An 18206-nucleotide genomic window follows, 5' to 3' on the forward strand; every position below is an offset into this window, starting at 1 on the left:
GCTTCATTGTAGCCAGACATAAACCCCCCACTTGGCCTTTTCTTTCTCTCCCCCACACTGGGAGAGACAGAGAGAGAAATACGCAGGGGAGACAGGTAGCCTTTGATGTCCTGGGAACGCAGGTGTGCTGTCTCGCCCAGCCTCTCTACTATACACAAAAACCAGACAGTGAATGGACTAGCTAATGGCCGCCCTTCTGGCTGATCTCGGTAATTGACACACCTTGATCACTTCCCCAGGAAGGATGGGGAACCCCCGCCCATCACCTCCAAAGATGCCCAATTGTCCACAATTCACAGGTGTGAATTGAGCCTTGCACCTTCCCTGGGAAACCTGGGGTTCAAAACATATTCCTCCCGATTGGCCACTTGAGACCAGGAAGAAGTATACGTGACAAAAAGAGTATAAAGGGTCTTGGCAGACCACCCCACTTTGAGTTTCAATCACCTACACCTGCTGGCCAGGTCTGGAATTAACTCCCGAGACTGGGGACGCCTGGTTCGTATCTACTTCTTCCCAAGGGATTGAGAGAAAGATTCTGGGTCACACCGGATCTAGGAGGCAGGGGTAAGAATTACACCTGTACTACACTTCTTTCCTATAGGAATTGAGGGAAAGACTCTAGTTCCACCAGGTCTAAGAGGCAGGGGTGAAAATCACACCTGCAACGTGCCTTTCTTGTGTACACATTAATTGTATTAGTTTAAGTTAGCTAGTTTGTCTAAAACTTTTCTTAAGTTAAATTGTGTTGTTTCCCCTTTAAAAACTGCAAGTACTAACTTGTACTTTAATCATTTGTCTTAGTTAAATTGTTTCTATCTTTATCTAAATAAAAAGTAACTGTTAAAGCCTCTCTAAGTGTAATTTTCCTCTTGCTGCTGTACCCGAACTAAACACAAACCAAAGAACCCAGCCTGCCCTGGCTGCTTAGCGTAGCTGCAGGTGTGGCATCACCACCTTTGCCTCACCAGACCCTTAGCTGGCACCTGGGCATCGGCTCACATTCATTCCTTTCTCATTACAAATTAAGCACTGGTCTCAGATATAAATAGAGAGGAAGGAGTAAGGTGGCCTGTTTAAAAATGATTTCCTGTTCTTACAAAGGAGAGAGTAGATTAAAACAAAATGCATACACAGCTTTATACATACCTTAAATCTTGGGCTTCTGTGACCAGACAAGACCCCGTGCACATACGGCCTGTTTGTTCTGTCTTAGCATTTGTAAGAGTACAGTTTTCCTTCAAAGTCTAATTTAGCAAATTCATCTTAGAAAAAGACTCCAATGGGTGTCCATTAGTTTCATTGGCACGGAACACAGCAGCCTACCCAGCTATCCTGTCAGGTTTCAGTTTCTTAACTTCTGTAGGTAGAAGAGCCTTGCTCATCTCTCACTTTCATGTTCACAGCCAACCCTTGTTATTTAACAGCCGGAATTTCACTGTCTCTGGGAATCCATTTATAATGTCACATGGTCAAGCCTCTCTGCTCAGACCACAAACCTTTGCTGTACATTGATCAGTCTCTGTGCATATGTATTGTTTAATAAATGAGAAAATTATGCAATTAGCATTTCTTAAGAATAAATCCTTCCCTGTTGCTCAACAGTGTGTCATTAAAACAGACTAGGCTTATTAGCCTTTAGGCTTGTTATCCTTTAAGCATCTTTCAGGGGTATACTGAGATTGTAAGCAGCCTGGATAAGTCTTAAAACACTGGAAAGGAATCACACACAAGGAAATAGTCTAACATTTGTGTCACTGTGATAGGCTTTTTTAAGGATTAGTAAATTTACAATATAACTAAGCTATTTCTTTTACTAGAGCCATATTTTCCTTCTCAGATTGATTTGCCCCCAGGAAAATATTTTGATAAAGTGTACACCTGCAGTGGAGTTGTTTGTGTGCAGAGTTTTCTCTCAGATCCTGTGCTTCACTTTGATAATTCAGAATAAAAACAGTGGGGAGAGATTCTTGACTGAGCTTTTCAGGGTATAGCCAAAGGAGTTGGCTTTGGGACACCTTTTCACCACATAGACTTCTGGATTTTCCAGGGGCAAATGTGACCCCCTGTATAATTAAGAGCAGCATTTAAGGTCCCTCCCATCAGGACTAACAGAGGGTGGTACCCAGCCTTGCATCTCAGAAAAGTTCCCCAACAATAGAAGAATTCCCCAGTTGCTGGCTTGGGGAAAAAATCTGGTCCCATTCAAGTCAACAGCAAAATTCCCATTGGTTTCAGATGTGAAATCCCAGCCTCACTCGAGTGCAACAATGGGAGTTAAGAAAGATTGAGAATCTGGTCCAGAACATTTAATTATAGGGTCAAGAGACTTTCCCTGAACGCCTCTTGGTTCTCACACAAAAAAAGGAAGGAATGAAGCAATGTACCTCTGGATCAGCTATGTCAAATCTTCACGGCTCCTGAGCACCTTCATGAGCCAGGGAGAAATCTGACATGGGGCAATGCAGAGCAAATGAATGATGGTTTAAGGATCTAAGATGATAAGACCAGCCAAACCAGGTCAGAGCAATGGTCCATCTAGTCCAGCATCCGGTCTTCTGCCAATACCCAGTCCCAGGTGCTTCACAGGGAATGAACATAACAGGAAAATTCATCTAGGCTGTGGCCACACTTCGCCAGAACTTCGGAATGACCATCCCAAAGGCCATTTAGAGGATTACTAATGAGGCGTTGAATTGAATATTCAGCGGCTCATTAGCATTAGGATGCTTCCAGCCAAGGTGCTTCGAAAGCACCACTTTCCAAACCTCACAGCTTGGCGTGGCTACACGGGGGTCCTTTTTGAAAGGATCCTGCACATTTCAAAATCTCCTTATTCCTCTCAGCTGAGGGGAAAAATGGGATTTCGAAATGTGTGGGGTCCTTTTGAAAAGGACCCCCATGTAGTCACACTGACCCGCATGCATTCGAAAGTAGTGCTTTCAAAGTGCCGCTGCCAGAAGTGTCCTAATGCTAATGAGGTGCTGAACATTCAATTCAGCGCCTCATTAGTAATCTTTGAAATGGCCATTAGCATGGCCATTTCGATGTTTTGGCCAAGTGTGGCCACAGCCCTAGTGATCCATCCCCAGTCCCAGCTCCTAAGAGGTGTGTGGGTTACAGCCCTGGCCATCTTGGCTAAGAGACAATGAGGGATCTAATTTCAGTGAATTTGTCTATTTCATTTTTGAACCCAGATATATTCCTGGTTTTCACAAACTCCCTTGCATGAATTCCACAGATTGGGCATTGTGTGATGTATTTCCTTATATTGAAAAGCTGCGGTCTATTACTTTCATTGGGTAAGGTGACCCCTGGTTGCTGAAGGGATAAATGACACTTTCATCACACCATTCATGATTGTATAAACCCTTTCTCATATCTCCCTGCCCTGTAGCCCATCTTTTGTGAAGAGAGCAGTCCCAAACATTTTAATCTCTCCTCAGATCGGAGGTGTTCCATACCCCTAAGCCTTTTCATTGCCTGTCTCCGTGCCTTTTACAATTCTAATACATCTTTCCGAGATGGGCTGACCAAAACTTTTTTTGAGATGGGTGGATAGAAAGGTATACAAAGTGTGGGTGTACCATGGATTTATATGGTGACATTATGATCCTTTTCTGTCTTCTTCTCTCTCTCTCTCCGCCCCGCCCCGTGTCTGTCCCTCTGTGTGTGTGTGTGTGTGTGTGTGTGTGTGTGTATACACACATATATAAAATCTCCTAATGGTTCCTAACATTCTGTTTTGGGGCAGGGGGAAGGGGAGCTAGTTTTGATTTTTTGACAGCTGCTTCGCATTGAGTGGATGTTTTCTGAGAATTATCCACAATGACTCCCAGGCCTCTTTCTTGAGTGGTAACAGCTAATATAGACCCCATCATTTTGTAATTATAGTTGGGATTATATTTTCCAGTGTGCAGTGCTTTGCACATACCAACATAGAATTTCATGTGCCATTTTCATTTGCCTTTGCAACTTTTTGTGGTCAGCACCGGATCTATCTTGACTGATTTTTCATGATCTTCAAACTTTACCTACTGCACTCTTTACTCCTTTTTCCAGATGATTTATGAATATGTCAAAGAGCAGAGGTCCTAGGGCTGATCTATAGGGTGGCTCTCAACCATGAGTTCAGAGCCCCCTGGGCAGCCCTGAGAAGATTTCAAGGGGTCCATCAACCACAGTCAGCTTTGGACCCACTGGGGACGAGGGCAGAAAGCAGAAACCCCAAGATATGGGTCTTAACATATGGATGGCCCTGAACCCAGCCACCTGAAGCTGAAACCAAAGTGTGAGCAATGTAGCTTCATGGGTGCCCAAGTGGCATGGGTGCCCAGAGAATTGCCCTGCTTTGCTTCCACCTAACACCAAGTCCAGATTTTATAGGCAGAAAACCAGTCACTGTGGCCTGGAAGGGCACTGAATTGTTTATAGCATGTTTGTGGGGAGAGGAGCCTAAGAAATAAAAAGGTTGAGAACTTCTGCAGTAGAGGACCAAGCCCCCTTCATTATGAAAACTGACCATTTATTCCTACTCTTTGTTTTGATTACTTAATCAGTTACTGATCCAGGAGAAAACCTTCCCTCTTACCCCATGGCTGCTTACCTTGCTTAAAAACCCCCGGTGCAAGACCTTGTCAAACTGCTCCTGCTAGCATAGTCCTCCCTTTCTGTTTTAAGAGAAACAATCACATTCAAGGCACATCCCATTATCCTGGTACAATCAAACCCTGACATTGCTTGAAGTTATGGTAAGAGGAAGCTGCACATCAAATTTGGTGATTCTAGCTCTTACCACATGGGAGTTCTTGAACAAACAGATGGGTGGGGAGAAGGACAGACACACAGACAAACTCAAATAGACAGTAGCTATAACTGGATCACCTGTTGGGCTGTGCTTGGAAGAGGTGACCTGGAGAAGTAAGACCCCCTTTCACACATGCCCTTCCCATACTTTGGGTGTAGGTGTGCAGGAGGAAGCAGGTAGTGCAGTAGGAACAGGTAGGGGTGGGCGGAGAAAGAGCAGGCTATGGGCAAAGCCACACTACTCTACCCACCACCAACCCCGCCAGCTGGCACGGCTGACCTGTCAGAAAGCAGGCCGAATTTAGCTTTATCCATCAAACCACACAAGTGCTACCTCTGGTGCTAACAGCGATTGTTTAAGAGCCTTATTCTTCATCATGCACCAAAAATGGCAACCCTACTTAAAACACATGCCACTGACTGAATGGGAATTTTAAACTTTGGCAAGCAGAGAATGAATGACACTGCAAACCTCTAAAGCTAACATCCAGACTTAGATCGCTGCATCTGGTTCTCTTTCTGAAGGAGACAGATGTCACAGCAGACTAACTGATGGTGTGCGGCCACACAGGGAGTAGCGCTATTAAAGCTTTTTTTAAAAAGCCAGTTGTCATGCAGTAGGTAGAAAGGTAAGGGTGGGGGCTGGAGGGACTTGCAGAGAAGGGTCATCCCGTAAGCATCACTTTTTCTAAGTATGTTATTTTTACTTCTGTAAAACACAGAGATGGCAAGAGACAAATGGTCTGTGAGTTTCATCAACCAACATGTCCAAAACCAAATCCGAAACCCCACTAATGCTTTAATACCTTTTTACATGTGGCTGGTGCCCTAAAATAGCTCTTCAAAATGTTGCATTATCCTTTTGTTTTTCATGGGTCTTTTCTACCTGAGTCTGGCTGCCAACTTCAGACCCTCATTCCACACAAATCATGTTGGAGGGTATTAATGAATCCGTCAAACTTTTTCTAGTCATAGGGAAAGACTGAAGCCTTTCCTTGACAATCTCTGGATGGGATCTTTGCTTCCACCTCATGCTCTCCTGAGCAGCTTGCACAGCTGTTCTCTATTTGTACCAAGCTTTGTGCGTGTAACGTATAATAACCTTAGTGTTATCACTTCCACAGGAGTGACTGACCAGAGCCAAACATGAAAATAGACAGCAGGCCAGGTACTGACACTGTCTGATGCTGCTAAAATTCTGGAAAGCCAGGGAGAGCTCAGTGTCTACAACAACCAGCTGCATTTACAGTACAACAACCCAAGAGATGTTCTGAAAAGAGCACCTACCTAGGGATGAGAAATGACTGCTTAATAACGCAGTCTTCAAAGGCACCAGCACAAAACATGGTATCCATTGGTAGAACACACATGAGAGTGTTACAGCACTGGACAGAAGGTGGCTCCATGATTAAAATAACACAGTCAACACTGAGATGGCACATATCTACATTTATGGTAATGTTACAGTGATTGGCTCCAAAAGTCACCAGGCACCCAGCCAGTTCACTCTTCCAGTTTAAGAAAATGTTCAGTTGGTTTTATTCTTTTTTTTTCAGCTGCAAAAAATTCACTGACCTCATCAAACTTGGTTCTGTTTAAAGAGAACATGGGGCTGAGGGCTGTGACAACAAGCTGATCTGTAACATACATGCCATGCATATAAGCTAGCTCAGCTCAAGAATGACAGCAACTATTTCAAGTCTCTGATCTTTATGGACCAAACATCCCCTCTTTGAAAAAACTGCAGGAGGAGAAAGATTACTTGCTATGGATAACAAGGCTCCTGCTGCAATGCCTCAAGCCATATCAGGCCTACAGATACCAAGGACAGCGGCTTCAGAGATGGGAGAGTAAATGGGGCTGTACAGTCCACAGATCTATTGTTAAATGTAGCCTTGGAGCCTGACTGGCTCATGAAATAGATGTGTTCTCCAAGATCCCGTCTCCGGCAGCATGCCTGGTTTTTGTGGAATATGTCCCCAGTGGATGTACATTACAACATCTTCCATAGAGTTAATTTAACAGCTCGGCCATCAAATTGCTGCACACTTTAAGGCTTCTGTTATTGGGAGCATGTTTCATACAGTGGATGTGCCCCACGTGTACCCTCTCAGATCTGATGCACCCCTACCACACAAAGCTTATGGTACCACTACCATTTGACAATCATGCAATGGGTGATCATAGGTGAGGGTGGAAAATGAGTCATTGCCATAGCTCTCCATACATGCGCTATCTTCCTGCCAACAAACTTCCATGTCAGCTGCCCTGCATTCACATTTGGGCCTCTGAAATATTTTATGACCTGATTCTCTGAGATCCTTGCATTCACTTCCATGTCTGCATGGTTAGAAATAAAGATGCAAGCTTAGGCAATGAAATGGATATTTGGATCTATAAAATCTGACAGAATGAAGACATACCACACTGGAGGACTGATTGCCCGTTCCATTATTCTGATTCCTTAGCAACTTTGAAAAAAATCTAATATTTGTGTAAAAAATAAAGTTACAGAATAAGGCATATGAACAAAGAAAAAGGAAGCTGTATAAAAGCTAGTATTGAGTTAATTCTTCGTATTTGGAAAAGACCCTCGCATCTAGCCCACATCTTGTTACAAAGCACGAGTCTTGTCTTGATAATTTAGCATCAAAACAACCATAATTCCTTTGTGCTACAATCCTAATATGAAAAATGGCCCAAAGGGCAATTCAGGTTGATGGGAGTACTTGTGTGAATTAGTGAAGCACAGTTTAACCTAATCACAGCATATTTTAATGCAAAATGATTGTCATTGTAATACCATGTGAAATGTTGTAGCTGTGTTCATTCCAGGGTATGAAAGAGACAAGGTGAGTGAGGTCATCTCTCTTGTAGGATCAACTTCTGTTGGTGAAAGACACGATATGGGAAAGCAAATTTTGCTAGTCTTTAAAGTGGTATATTTCTGCTGCTTTGTTTTGTTGGAGTACAGACTAACATGGCTACCTCTCTGTTACTATAGCATTTGTGGACTTATGATATTTTTAAAAAAATAAAAGCTTGTGTTATAGTAACCAAGATTGCTGGTTCTTTCCTTCTTTTCCTGGTTTTCTCTCTTTCAAAAGGTAAAACTACTCAAAAATTTTGAAAACACCCATTATGGGTTGAGGCCACTAGGATATATACCGGGGTGGGCAACCTACAGCCCATCAGAGTAATCAATTGCAGGCTGTGAGCCATTTTGCTCATGTGGACTGTCCTCAGGCACTTCTCTGTTCCCAGCCCACGGGAGCTGCGGAAACCAGTGTTAGCCACAGGCATGTGCTGGCCACAGCTTCTCGCAGCTCCCATTGGCCAGGAATAGTGAATCATGGCCACTGGGAGATGCAAGGGCCCTGCCAGCTGACGCTGACTGCATGTTTCGCAGCCTGCAATCAGAGTACCCCAATAAGTCACAGGTTGCCCACCACTGTCCTATGCTGTACTTCACTTACTGCTTACAAGCTTACAACCAGGAATGGATAAACCACTTCTGCTTCTCTGCCCCTACAGAGGCAGGTTTTTGAGACAACTGTGATAATAATCTCCTTATGAAGCCTTAATACCTCTTGGGTACCATCTTCCCAAATGTCAGATCACCTTCAGAGAAAAGAGAAAACCTGACATAATCTCAAGCACAAATATATATTAAAACATCAAGATTCTTGTTCGCAGAGTACTACAGTCACATGTTTTGAAGTCAAAGTTTTATTCCTTTGATTTTTCTATCTGCTCTCTCTCTCCAGTCTACTCTGTGATGATTAAGCCATCATGATGGGTGTGACATAAAGGACACTGTAACAGCAACGAAGGGTCCTGTGGTGCCTTATAGACTAACAGAAAAGTTTTGAGCATGAGCTTTCGTGAGCACAGACTCACTTCTTCAGATGCTTAGACTAACACGGCTACCCCTCCGATAAAGGACACTGTGATTCAAATGAGTGTGGAGAGCAGATTAAACTATGAATGGATGTATTCACTGAAACAGCGTACACTTCCAAAGACTGAGAAGCTGATGACCTACAAAGTTCAGGATCCTGTGTATTAACCATTGCTGGAGGAACAACTCCCAGTTTTTTATAGCTATTGTGTGGTGAGAGCTATGAACACATCTAGTGGCAAAAGCGTGTATTCCAAGGACAGAGATAACATTCTAAACCAAAACACCACAATCCACATTAAGAATTAGGCCTACCCTACTCTCAAAAATTAGGTCAGTTTAACAAAATTGGTCGGCGGTGTGTGTGAAAAATCCACACCCCTCGGAGGTGCTGCTAAGCTGACCCAAATCCCTGTGCAGACAGCATTAAGCCAACTGCAGAAATTGTCCATCAACCTACCTGCCACCTCTCCTGGAGATGGATTACTTACACCAACTAGAGCAGGGGTGTGCAAACTTTTTACATCTGGCTCCACTTTTCGTCCCTGACATTAGCAGCCCCCCCCCCCCCAATTCTGTCTAGTGTAACCCAAACTGATAGAAATTTTGGTTATGTTCATATGGCAAAAAAATAAAAGAAAAACCCTTTTGGCACACGTAAGAAAATCAGCCTGTAGAATGTAAAACTTTATTCATCAGTATACATGTGAACACATATATAAAACAGTAACGTATTTCAACATTTTTAACGAGCTGGATGAGCCGGAGATCCAGCAGCCCATCATGCTGCGCACCCCTTAAGATATTTCAGGCCCTGCCGAGGCAGCCTGCTCCCTGACTTTGCACACCCCTGAACTAGAGAACACCTCCCATTGGTGTCTGTGTTGCCTGAACTGTGGATTATATTATTAAAATTACGGTTCAGCTGGGAGCCCCGATGTGCACTGGTGCAACACTAACACTTCCAGAACTTTTCTGTATTTGTAATATTTATTAATTAAATATCCAAGTCACAAAAATCTCAACCCAGCAAGGTAGAGAGCTATCATGCAGAAGGTACATCTGAACAGCCATAAACTCCCTTGCAGAACAGCCCCTGAAATGTTCGCTGCTAGCTTCCTCATCCCCATCACCAATGACTGTCATCAGGGCCATGCGGAGGGGAGTGTGGGGCCTGGGGTCACATCTCCCCCCCCAGGTGTCTCAGGCATGAGGACCAGGGCAACTGCATGCTGCAGCAGAAGAGCTGGAACAATTTTTATAGTGGGGGGTGCTGAGAGTTGTTGAACTAAAGTGGAAACCCTGCATATAGTGGAAACCACTTCAAACCAGGAGGTGCCATAGCACTCCTCCTCCTGCCCTCCCCCACAGTCCTAGTTTCAACACCTATGTGATGCTGCTGAAGCCAATGTTATACAGGAGAAAGCCTTGTAATCTCCTTGCATTGCTGCTAAACAAAGTAAATGCTAAGGCTAGCACAGGGCTAAGTAGGTAGTGTACAGCAGAACCCCGAGATTCTCAAGTTGTGCAAATCTTGGGTTAACACGACTCTGAAGTGGGGGGGTGGGAGCTGGCACCTGGCTCTGAGCTGCCTGCCTCTCAGGGGAGCTGGGAAACTGACCACTGCAGCAGCTGCGCTGGTCAGTTTCCCAGCTCCTGTGAGCGGGAAGCTGGGAGGCAGGCGCCAGCTCCCCCTCACTCACAGGAGCAGGGAAACTGAATGCGCTGGTCAGTTTCCTGGTTCCCCCGAGTTATGCAAAATTTGACTTATGCAGGGTTGGGCAAGAATGCAACCTCCACGTAAGTCGGGGGCCTACTGCATGTACTCAAGCGCTGCAGTGACACAGTTGCGTCACTGTAGCGTTTTAAACACAGACAGGCCTTTAAATATTGGGGGATGGGGGAAGTGGAAGAAAGAAAATTCAGAGTCATGACAGCCACACCCTTCAGCCAAAGAAGCAGCTAGAGCCTAGATAGCAGTGCACAAATCATTTTCACCAGAGTGGATTAGAAATACTAACCGACTTTCACCTTCCAAAACCAAAAAACACTCCCCTCCCCCTTCCAAAAATCCCACTGTTGTGTTTTTTGTTCTTTACACAAAGGTTATTAAAGGAATTACACACAAAGAATGGGGACTGAATAACAACTGAATTTATATTCCACATGCAAGGCCCAGCGACATAAATAAATGGCTGCCCTACAGAGTTCTGGAGACTTTTGAAACTTCGAAGCAAGTGAATGCCATGAGAGAGCTCAAGCCATTTAAAAGGGACCCTACCTGACTGTTAGCCGGTGGCCAGGTAATGTGCGGTGAGGTACTCCCCTGGGTCCTAAACAACCCAGTTTTTTACTGTTAGAGCAGGCAGCTCCTAGCACACTCACCCACGGCCAGGCTGTAGTAACCAAACGGTTAAAGTTCTTTTTGTTGTGCCGGCTGTGTTGCAGTGACAAAAGGGTTAACAAAATGGTTAGGCTTGGATCTTAACTAGTTACAAGTTTATTAAGCTACAGTTATAAGCGGTGCGGTTACAAAAGGCTATTTTTTACTTCTTATATGCTAGCAAAGTACAGGTGTTTACAAGTTACATTACAATCCAATACAAAGATATCTGTTACCATCTAACACAATGATATCTTGATACTAGTTACAGAGCTCTAATTCTTTAGCTGTGCACAAAAAAGTCAGAGACCTAGCATGGGTGTATCTTACCCTCTCTGTGTCTCTCGATACCAGCGTAGCCAAGCCGGATCGGTCACTCAATTCTGCGGAAAGAAGAATACGAGGTTGGGCGTCCCCAGTTGTGGACCTCGGGAGGCAATCACCTGACCCAACCAGCAGGAAGTTGGTTGAATGCACTCAAAGTTAGAGTTATGCTGGACTCATCTTTTATACCCCTTTTGGGTTATGTATTCTCTTTCTTATCTATGGTGCCAGATCATACTGGTCTGTCTTTGTGACACCAGTTTGTTACAAGGGCATTTCTTACTTAGTTTGCACTTGTAAGACAAGAGATAAGCAATTTAGGAGTACAGGACATTCTTTTGTGCGGGCGGGGCACGTCCCCTTCTGGGTGATTGTGTGTGCGCATCATATTGATCAATGCCAGCTGGAGTGATTTCTGAGGGTCCCCCTCCTTCTCTCATGTTGACAGTCTGGCCTGTTAGCCTTCTAGCTGTACTTTCTGCTTCTCAGGGTCACGATAAGTTAGCATATCTGGGCCTCAATGAGGGCATCAAAGACTGTGCTGTCAGCAGCCGTTTCTGTGCCCTGTGTGCTCCTCAGTGGGGGGGGGCAACGAGCAAGCTGGCTTGTAAGGGGGAGACTTTGTCTGGCTACATTCCACCCCCTGATGCACCACACCACATCCCAGAACGCAAGGTGGTGGTGATGCCAGCACCTTTTGCCCTCCTTGGGGGAAGTCTAAAAGTGCCCAATGATCCGATCAGTATGTGGGCTATCGCGGAACTGGCTAGGATCACTTGTCAGCTCCATGTATCGGATTTGCGTGGAGGAGATAGCCACGTCAATTAGTCTCCTAACAATGCACAGTGTTATGCAAAACACAACTACTATGATAAGAACAATCAAAATAGTGGTTACAATAGAATGCAGGAACGGAGTAAGAGAAAATTCTAATTGTTGAGCTAACCACTCCAGCCATGAGGTTTTTCCATTCTTAGTTACAGCATGTAAGATTTTAACTGCATCTTTGATGGCAGATACATCCTGTTTAATCTGTTCTGAGTGTTTACCTAAAAGCAGCAAGATTGGTTAATTACAGCACAAACTCTTCCTTGTTGGGCCAGGACTACATACTTTGAGACCCACCCATCCCTTGCTGACACTCAGACAGAGAACAATTAGACAGGAAGGCAGATGAGAATTATGGTCTAATCCAGAAAGTTCAAAACAGTTACTTCTACCCCCACCAGCTTGGGTGGGAGGACGGGACAGAAGGGCCCAGCTTAACCTTGGAGCTTCCTCACACGCGATGGCTTCCACTCCGAGGAATTACAAGCAAGACATTCAGTTCCACCCTCCCAGCACCCGGGATAACAAGGTTGTCAGGGACTCAAATCCCAGCAAGCCTCATCCCGTTACAGGGTACGATAACAAAACCAGATTCCTTATCCAAGTAGGAGTTCACCCTATCACAGCATGAACCCCAGGGGCTGCGGCGAAGGTAGGAGTGAACGTCGCTGTCATCAAAACGGACTGGTCCCCACCGGAAGATGTTGCTCTTGTCCCACCAATCATTCAGGTTCAGAGGGACAAACTCAATTCCCAATGTGGTAGAGGAGTTCAGCAGGGTACACATCCAGCAATCTGTGGCACCAGCGGTGGAGACGATGGACTGGATGGCATTCCTGAGGGAATGCTTAGGTGTAGCAGAGGTCAGCGAGGTTGTCAGGAAGATGACGAGGAGTTGAGGTGCCATGCTGTCATCTGGGTTGAAGGTAGCTACAACACAACTAGGCCTATAGCAATTACTAAGAGTCTATTAGTATTAATATGGCATCTAGCAGCATGCATATATTATATACATTAAAGTTCTTTGGTGTGTACTGATGTTACAGGTGGTCATTGCCTTGCTTCCTCCCAGGGAGGTGTATATTCCAGGTGGTTCCTTCTTTTCTGGAGAGAAAACACAAGGTCAGCCGGTCTTGGATGTGATCCAAGCCTTGGTAATGGTTATTGGTTCCCTTTTAGAGTCTAAAGCAGTCTACACCCCCACCTTTGTATGAGTGCAGTACATGAGTCTGTGTTCACAGGCTAGGGTGTTTAATTACAACAGTGTCTCCAGGATTAGATTTGGAGTCCTTGAGTGGTGCAGCCGAAGTTTGAGGAATTTTCCCCTGTAGGGAAGAATCCTCTGCTGACTGGACTGCCTGTAGGGGTTTGCTCATTGTTTAGCTGCTGTACCACCTCATCCAGCCTGTTTTCCCAAGTGCCATCCGTGGGCTTCAAGTGGCTTTTTAACAGCCCACTCCAGTGCTCGACTATGCCGTTGGACAGGGGTCGGCAAGGGCGGTGGTAAGTCCATTGAATTCCATGCTTAGTAGCCCACTCTTGTACTACTTTGTTTTTAAAGCGTGAGCTGTTGTCAGACTGGATTTCATGGGGTGCTGGGACAATTGCTGTTAAGCAGTTTAGTCCCATAATTGTGGACAGTCCTGTTGCCAATGGGGCAGGGTGTGCAAAACCAATTCCTGAAACAACTTCCATTCCAGTCAAGAGGTACTTACACCTTTGCCTGGTCGTAGGAAGTGGGCCAATGTAATCAACCTGCCAGGTTGCCCATAGTGTTTGCCCATCTCTTGGTCTGGCAAATCGTTGTCCTTCAGCTATGTGTTTTCAGGTTTTAGCACAGATAGTACAGGCTTGCAACAGGTCTCTGGCCTGTCGGTGGGTGATAGGCCACCCCCGACATGTGCTTGCCGCACCAGCTCATCACTCCCTGTGTGCCCCAGAGTCTCATGTAGCCATAGGTACAAACGTTCCCAATATACTTGGGTGGCAGAGATCTGGGCTGCTGCATCTGCCAGGTTATTTAGCTGTGCAGCTGGGGTGTTATTCTTTTGCTGGGCTGACACATGTCCTATACTTAGGGGTTGCTTGGTGGCATGGTGGTACTCACTAGGCATTTCCACCTTCCATAGGGATTCCTTAATTAAGGTGGAGTTCTGTGCGGTATCAGCTTTCCGGCATGGACATTCCTCTACCCATCCCGAGAACAAACAAACAATAACCAGCACAATTTTTAAAAGATTTACATTTGGGTAGCTGAATGAAACTCATTTATAACTGCGGAACAGTCCTAAAGGCAGAGATCTAGTTGCCAGAACTGTCTTTACAGGTTCGCCCACGTCGTGGGCTTGGCAGACAGGGCAAGCCAGACAGTTGTTTGGGCCACTTAGGAGAATTTGGAAGCAAACCAATTTGCTTGAACAGCAGTAATCATCCCCCTGCTTCGCTTACATGAGTCAGGCTGTGGTGCATGCAAGCAAGATAAGGGAGAAGGACCTTGGGTGCAACCAGGCGGCCGTCCGGGGAGCGCCAAAGGTGTTCAGGGTGCAAAAGGCATTCGTCCAGTCTCCAGATAGCTTCTTCTGAATTTAGGGCCTGATCTTGGAATAGTACAGTATCAATAAGGGTTGCAATAGGAGACTGGGAATCTGTAAAAATGGGAAACCGTGAAATGGCCCAAGAGGGGAAAGGTCTGCAGCTTTAGCTGCTGTGTCAGCCAAGGCATTTAATAAGGCAGCAATATACAGATCATTTTGTTTTCATGAGCCCATGTGTACTTTAACTTACCAACATACACAATTTGATAATGCTATTAATAAGATGAGCACAAACATAAAATACAAAACCACATTCTTCATTTTAAAAGGAGATTCATGATGTTTAGGTTGTTCTTCAGTAACTACCAGCTTTTCCTGTATCTGAAAGACAAAAGAATACTTTTCTACCCCCTTTGGGGTGGCAGGTTACATATTGGAATACTCCATTTACAAATATGCTCAGTTCCTTCTAAACTCTGCAAGTTACTGACTCTGAATTTTCTCCAGACCCTTCAGAGTTAAGGACTTACTCACTTACTCTTAACCTCAAATCACATGCTTATTTTCCAAAGTGACATGTTATTGGATATTACCATTTTAAGTATCACTAAAGGGATTTAGATCTTTTGTACCTATATTGAAAGGTGTCCATATCGGAAGGCGTCCCCTCCTTATGGATGCACCAGCAGGACAAACAGACAGACAGACAGACAACATTGAACAAAACTCCATGACATGACACAAACACGTGTTAGCAAAACAATTAATGTGAACAAAACTCCATGACACATACACATACACCACAACATAAATGTTTACACAACTACACTTTGTAACACAAAGAGTTAAGAACTTGAACTAAAGCTTTCAGAGTTGGGCAGTTTCTTCAAGGTCTTATAACCTGGGCTTTTGTCCAAGGAGCTGTATCTCACAGCCAGATACAAAACTACTCCAATATTCCTTTTTCTCTTTTAGTTTACAAGCAGTTCTCTGCTTACAGAGCTGCAACCATAATTCCTCTGATTGTCCCCAGTTCTTTTCCAACATTTCCTCGTCCCATTTACGGTCACCCCATCCTTCCCGGGTGAATTCCTTCTCTATGTTGGGGAAATCCATGTTGTTTATCATGACTGGTTTCATTTTTGTCACTGTGGTACAGTCTGTGTCACAACCCTGCTCGCTGCGCCAATTCTGTTAGCCGGTGGCCAGGTAATGTGCGGTGAGGTACTCCCCTGGGTCCTAAACAACCCAGTATTTTGCTGTTAGAGCAGGCAGCTCCTAGCACACTCACCCACGGCCAGGCTGTAGTAACCAAACGGTTAAAGTTCTTTTTGTTGTGCCGGCTGTGTTGCAGTGACAAAAGGGTTAACAAAATGGTTAGGCTTGGATCTTAACTAGTTACAAGTTTATTAAGCTACAGTTATAAGCATGGGGTTACAAAAGGCTATTGTTTACTTCTTATATGCTAGCAAAGTACAGGTGTTAACAAGTTACGTTACAATCCAATACAAAGATATCTGTTTCCATCTAACCCAATGATATCTTGATACTAGTTACAGAGCTCTAATTCTTTAGCTGTGCACAAAAAAGTCAGAGACCTAGCATGGGTGTATCTTACCCTCTCTGCGTCTCTCGATACCAGCGTAGCCAAGCCGGATCGGTCACTCAATTCCGCGGAAAGAAGAATACGAGGTTGGGCGTCCCCAGTTGTGGACCTTGGGAGGCAATCACCTGACCCGACCAGCAGGAAGTTGGTTGAATGCACTCAAAGTTAGAGTTATGCTGGACTCATCTTTTATACCCCTTTTGGGTTATATATTCTCTTTCTTATCTATGGTGCCAGATCATACTGGTCTGTCTTTGTGACACCAGTTTGTTACAAGGGCATTTCTTACTTAGTTTGCACTTGTAAGACAAGAGATAAGCAATTTAGGAGTACAGGACATTCTTTTGTGCGGGCGGGGCACGTCCCCTTCTGGGTGATTGTGTGTGTGCATCATATTGATCAATGCCAGCTGGGGTGATTTCTGAGGGTCCCCCCCACTCCTCTCATGTTGACAGTCTGGCCTGTTAGCCTTCTAGCTGTACTTTCTGCTTCTCAGGGTCATGATAAGTTAGCATATCTGGGCCTCAATGAGGGCATCAAAGACTGTGCTGTCAGCAGCCGTTTCTGTGCCCTGTGTGCTCCTCAGTGGGGGGGGGGCAACGAGCAAGCTGGCTTGTAAGGGGGAGACTTTGTCCAGCTACACTGACTTGCACACACTACACCTACCAAAATAAAACACAAACACACAATTCTTCCCCTGGGTAGAGGAAGACAGAAAAAACAACTGACATAAGAGATGTTAGTCAGGTTACTTGGTAGTGCACTGTCAGAAGGCACTTAGAGACTAGGGTAATGTGATTAGTATAGAACAGAGTCTAGATTTTTATACTAAAGTGATACACATCAAGAGGACAAAAATTGTTTTAGGTGGGAGAGGGTGTTACTGTATAAGGCAAATCAGGCTCCTTTGATTGTCAAATTCAGCAATCGCTCTGTAGTCTTGCAGAGCCCTTCCAGCAAGTGAGGACAATCTAGCACTTAATTTGTCCTGTTTACTCAGACAAGCTCCTATTTAAAATCACCAGCCTGGAGTGTGAACAGAATAAGCACTTTGGGATTTGGGCCTGTTATGAACTGAAACTATGGAAGTCAGGCAAGTTCACCATTAATCTCTAAACCAACGAATAGAGCATCTCAAAGCAGCCGTAGTTCTAGATGAAGAGTTTTGTTTTAGGCGGAAGTGGTTAAAATGTCTGAAATATTTAAAAGAGAAACTTTTCAAATATGTTTCTGAACATAGTTTAACTGGTTTAGCAGCATTTTTCAAAGTGCAGCTGCTCCCGTGCTTGCAAATACAAGAGTGAGTCATAAACCCCCGAAAAATGGGCTTTAAAATGGAAATACTAACTCAGATGCAACCACAGTCTTACAAACAGACTACTATCATGGCAAAAACTGAAACCTGTTTAACTCTTTCAGTAATTGGTATCCTTTTGAGACTGTCATCTTACTTTTAACTGACACTGTAGGTCCATGGTGCTAGCCATTTGTGGCTATTTGGCTGGTTGAGTGTGGCTAGTTGAGTTGGACAATAAATAAGAGGTGATGGCACTGTAGGTCCATAGGATCCAATCCACTGGCCACATGTGGCTATTTGGCCAGTTGAGTGTGACAAGTTGACTTGAACAATAAATAATAATAATAGCAGACTAATGTGGCTACTTTGCTATAGCAGTAGGCATAACTATAGCGGCTATTGCTACAGAACCAGTTGGACACCATGGCTGTAGGTACAGCCTGCAAGACCAAGGATTCATTGAAGGCAAGCAAAGAAGGATGATCAAGCCAGTACGCAGGGGTGGTGCAAAGGGTGCATTCACTCCC

The sequence above is a fragment of the Carettochelys insculpta genome, chromosome 7 (assembly GCF_033958435.1).
Source record: "Carettochelys insculpta isolate YL-2023 chromosome 7, ASM3395843v1, whole genome shotgun sequence".
In the NCBI taxonomy this organism is placed as follows: domain Eukaryota; kingdom Metazoa; phylum Chordata; order Testudines; family Carettochelyidae; genus Carettochelys; species Carettochelys insculpta.